Source organism: Alligator sinensis, unplaced genomic scaffold, assembly GCF_000455745.1.
Source record: "Alligator sinensis unplaced genomic scaffold, ASM45574v1 scaffold1272_1, whole genome shotgun sequence".
Classification (NCBI taxonomy): domain Eukaryota; kingdom Metazoa; phylum Chordata; order Crocodylia; family Alligatoridae; genus Alligator; species Alligator sinensis.
This window is the reverse complement of record NW_005842979.1, coordinates 368738-373904: the sequence shown is the minus strand read 5'-3', so window position 1 is coordinate 373904 and position 5167 is coordinate 368738. Positions and strand designations below refer to the sequence as shown.

The 5167-nt window shown below is 44.2% G+C and overlaps 1 non-coding gene across 1 annotated transcript; it reads right to left on the bottom strand.

Annotated features, from left to right (window-relative positions):
* Positions 1-758: 758 nt before the first annotated feature.
* Positions 759-831, bottom strand: TRNAF-GAA. The gene has a single exon. It is a non-coding gene; the product is annotated as a tRNA-Phe (tRNA).
* Between the last annotated feature and the right edge of the window lie 4336 nt (positions 832-5167).

Here is a 5167-nt window from a genome sequence, read left to right as displayed (position 1 = left end):
CCCCTGTCCGTCACCAATTGTTTCTGCCCATTTAGCAGGGGTCCTATTCCTCCCTGGGCCTTCCTTTTACTCCCTATATATCTAAAAAAGCAATTTCTTGTTGTCCTTTACTTGGGATGCCATCCTCAGCTCCATGGTAGCTTTGGCCCGTCTAACTGCCTCCCTACAAGCACGAGCAAAGGAGGTATATTCGTCTTTGGTGATCTCTCCCTGTTTTCACTTTTTATGTGCTCCCCTTTTGGCCCTTAGGCTGCCCTGGATTTCTGTGGTCACTCAAGGAAGCCTCCTGGCCCCTTTCCCTCTTTTACCTCACACGGGGATCGTCTTGCTTTGTGCCCGAAGGATCATTTCCTTAAGGCACAGCCACCCTTCTTGGGCTCCCATCACATCAAAACTCCTACTCTGCAGCGTGTCCTTGACTAATCGCCTGCGTTCATTGAAATCAGATTTCCTAAAGTCTAGCACTTTCACCCTACTAGTTACCTTACCCACTCAACATCTTATGGTGAATTCTATTATTAGGTGATCACTGTCCCCCACATGGCTACCGATTTGTAGGCCCCCTACCATGTCATCCCCCATTGGCAATACCAGATCCAGTATGGCATTCTCCCTAGTGGGACTGTGTATCTCCTGTGTCAGGTGGAGGCCCTGTACACAGGTTAGAAACCTGTGTGAGTGGTGGGACTTTGCCGTCTGTCTCTCCCAGCAGATGTCCAGGTAGTTTAGGTCCCCCATGACTACCGCCTTAAATGATCTGACGAAACCCAGGATCGAACCAGGGACTTTTAGATCTTCAGTCTAATGCTCTCCCACCTGAGCTATTTTGGCTATTTCTAGTAGTAACTCCCTTGATGAGTGGACCCCACCATAATGTTGGGCATTACAGGGATCTTTGGCTAAGGTAAAAGAAGTGTTGCTGCAGAGCAAAGGGGGAGGTCAAGGGGGAGGAAGAGTAAATAAGGTTCAGAGAGAGAGAGTACAGCAACCAGCTTGACCATAAAACTTATTTATTGCCAGGTATATGAACTTATGATGATACCAGTAGTAATAGCCATATGAGAGAGAGAAATAAAACAGTTACAGTATTACATAGATTCAATTAGGTATTTGGGAAAGTCTAGCTCAAGTTTTATCAGCAAAAGTCAGGTTTAGAAAGCTGTGCCTGGAGTAAGAAAGCAAAAGTCAGGTTCCTAGAGTCATAGAAAAAGAGTTGGGGTCTTACCACTCAGCAAAGCTTGAACCAGTCGATGTTCCCAGGTGTTTGCTGGAGCTTGCAACCAGGCAGAGTCCTGAGCATGAACAATGAAGGGATTCCAGGCAGAAAAGGAGTGGAACTGGTGCAGCTTTTGGATCCAAACACCAGGACAGAAACTTGAGCTTGCAGAGAACCAAAAATGGCTCAAGGGAGAACACGAGGTTTGTTTATGGGTAAACAATGGCTCATATGCTGGATAATAGGAACTGATCACTTCAGTGTTTTGGATACCAATCACGGACTCATTACTAGAACTGGTCTGAGAAATGCTGAGCTGGGTTTGTGTAGACATAGGTTGATTAGCATTTGGAGCAGGGATCTCCCATCACCCCTGCTTCTCTGGTCCCAGAGTTCAGTGTGGTCCTTGCCTTGGACTCTCTGTTCTCCATCCTGAATGCTAATGAAGGTGCTTTCCTGTCTCGTCTCCCATGTCAATGAGTTGTCATCCAGTTCCATCTCCAATGTAAATGAGACCAGGGGAGTAGCTTCACTCCTATCACCCTTGTCTGGAGGGATTTAGGTGTCTCCCACTGCATCTTCATTGTCTTTTTTAAGTCCTTCCTCAATCAGTTCTTGTTGGGGGAGGGGGAGGTGGGCTGAGTCCTTTATTCCACTTCCTTCTCATGTCTCTACATCACATTTGACCATTTTGTTATGCACACTTCTGAACATTTATTGTACTTTGTGAGATCTTTCATTTTACATGCGCCTTCAAGCAATGGGCATTGCAGTAGGCATTGCATAGACTGAAACACTGTGCTGCAGTCATAGGTGGATGAACCAGTGGTATAGCCCCACTTTTTCATTAGTGCCTTCGAGCGCCCGACTCCAGTACGTAGGCTATTGAGACATCACCATCTTTGCCATGGCTCATCAGCCCCTGATGGTAGGGACTTAGCCACTGGAACATCCATTTTTTTGCTGTCAGGTATTTTCCATTCACGCCAGTTGTTTATAAATATTGTGTAGCTGTTTTTACTTCTCTTTCGAACAAAGTTGACTTTTCAATCAGTGTGGCCTTCTATACTGATGTGGACTTTTGGCTGTTTAATAAAAGGATCCTAACCATTTACAATTATCCATCTACTTCTGAGTCTGGAAATTTAAAAAGCAGTGGAAAAAGGAGATACGCAGGCACCTACTTCTTTTCTTGAGGCCAAACCATGAGGCGAGAGTAAACAAACTCTGCTAGTTTGTTTTTAAACTTATATCAGACCTGTGGTAGATGGAGATGTTTTAAACACAATGACTTATGCCTCTTTCATGTCTCACTAGAACATTTTGGAAATGCACTGGTTCATAAATACATTGGGCAATGTTGCTGGAAAACAACATAAAACTAAGTCTCAGCTCAGCTTTCCAAATGAATTCCATATCTGAGCTGAATGGTAGCCTTGGGCATTGAAGGTGCAGACAGAAGAGCAACTCCCTGTTGTAACTCATAGCACTTTGCAGGAAGTGCCATGAGTTACAATGATCCTTCGGACCCAACAGATGTTTGCTGTTGGGTCCTGGGGGTTGGTAGACTGAGCTGCTGTTTAGAGCAGCTTCAATCCTGCAGCCAATCTCCCCTGGCAATGCCCATCTCCCCTCCCAGTCCCAGCACTCTTTTCCCAGAGGGGAGAAAGGGAGTGGAAGGAGCTCATTCTGGTGGTTACCCAGCCAGTGCTCAAGGATGGAGCAAGTGGATTGGAGCCTCCCCACCTTGAAGGGGCTCCAATTCACCCATCCCACCCGCCAGCATCAGCTGAAAAAACCCCAGACCAAACTCCCTTCACTCCCTTCCCTAACTCTCATACTGAAGTTGGCACTGGGAGCAGGACTGAGCTGCATCAGCCCAGCCCTGCTCACAGTGCATGCAGACACAAGTTATTGAAGGTGCTCTATTTTGAAGTGCCTTCATCTAAAACCTCATGCAATGAGGGTTCAAATTGTCATGGGATCGGGCCCTTTTAAAACACGCTGCAGCTGTGCACTTGTGTTTGGTCACAGCTGTAGAGTGCTTTCAGGGGCCAGATCATGTGAAAATTGTCACTTCTGTCTGTGCCTACATGTCCTTGTAGAGTGAGTGGTGTTTATACAACACTGCATAAACCCACTACCAAGATTCGGAGTATGAAAGGCTGTAATTCCAGTTCAGCTTTAACTCTTGGGAGGGAGGATGGGCAGCGTTTTTTACTCCAGACAATCCAGGACACCAGCAAAACTACTATTTCACTCTGGACACCATGTGCAAAGAGTGCCATAGACTCTCTCTCTCTCTAGCTCTGCATCTTGGTATCTGTTTCTGGTATTTTTGAGGAGAAGAAAACAAAAGGAGGATTGTTTGATTTGTTGTTTTTAAATGGAGACAATGTCAAGCTTTAACAACTGTGTTCAATGCAGAGCAATTACCACCAGAATTCAGTTATATTTTCCAGTCAGTGTGTCTCCCTAATTATTGTGCATCTCAAGAGGCAGTGGCTGTTTCCAGCTGTGGGCATAAACATTAGAGGAACTACAGATCCTGCTGACAAAACCAGTAAAGCTGCTTAGACTTCCTTTTTTTCTTTCAGTGCTCCAAAACTCTGCTGCTTTATTAGGAGCAGCAATGCTATCCATCCTTGCTTTCAGACTGATCTCTGACTCACTTATATATTTTACCAGTGACCTGGGACCCAACCTACTACTCACAAGTCAGTGAAAAGGTTCCCTTTGACATCAAGTAAGATTGGCTCATGAGAACTTATGAATTACCACACTGGATCTTAGAAGAGGTCCATCTAACCCAGTATCCTGTCTCGGATTTTGATTGCTATACCAACCACCCTAATTCTCTAATGTAAAATATACTAACTCCCAGGAGTAAGAGTCTGGTCCATAACCTGAAGCATAAGAATGTGTATCCCTTTCAAAAACTGTAATTTATTATTATTATTGGCTTATGATGTTGTCCCCAAGTGTTTCCAGCTCTTCTCTTCTCTTCTCTTCTCTTCTCCTCCGCTATGATGATATGATGCATTCTGCATTCAACATCACAATTATCAATAAGGGTGAAATTCACTGCTACTTCAAGGGCCAAGCATCCTTCCTGCTTCAATCCATTGAGAGAAATTCTGTAGCTGGGTTATGGAGAAGGGCAGGGTCACAGATCAGAATATTTTTTTCTGCCCTTAAAAAAATTATGAAGACTTTTCCTGAGCTCTTAAGTGGTTCGAAAGCTTATGTCCCTGAGAACAACAGTACCTTCAAGAGCTGCCATTCTGACTTTTGTTGCCTTCGTACTCCAGCATTAAAAGTGGTGGTGTTGTCATTATTTCCTACTTGACTCATACCTTTAAAGGTTAAATAATGTGATAGCAGACTGCTGGGTTTTTATATATGAATTTGCTTTGCATCGTGAAGCATTCATGTTACTGATATTGTTGTCATTTACTCCCAGAAACATGGTGTTCATTCTTTATCTGTGTTTACTTGGGCAGGGTGGTAGTGTTTTGCCTCATGATGGTCTCAAGTGGTTCACCACTGAGCAGAGAGGTGACAACCGTTTTTAGTCTGCTATCAGTTCAGAAGCTTTTGTGATCATTTCAGTCATCATGATACACCAAGAGCTCTTGTTCATAGGTGGAAGTGGGAACTTGAACAGGGAGACTCATTAATGAACTGTGGAAACCCCTGATATTCCAGTCCAGTTTGACTGGAGTGAAAAGTGCTACTAGCATAGGCCTTATCCTGTCTGGAAGTGGTTTCAACTGTGTGCACCATCTACATTATTTTAAATAACACATTAATCTTTCATGTAACCAGATGTGTTGTGCTGTTTTCTTTGCAACTGCCTACATGAGAACGCATATGTGACCCATGGAAATCATTATCACATGATATTAAGGGTTTTTGTCCATAAATCACAGGCCAAGAGCTCAGTGGGAT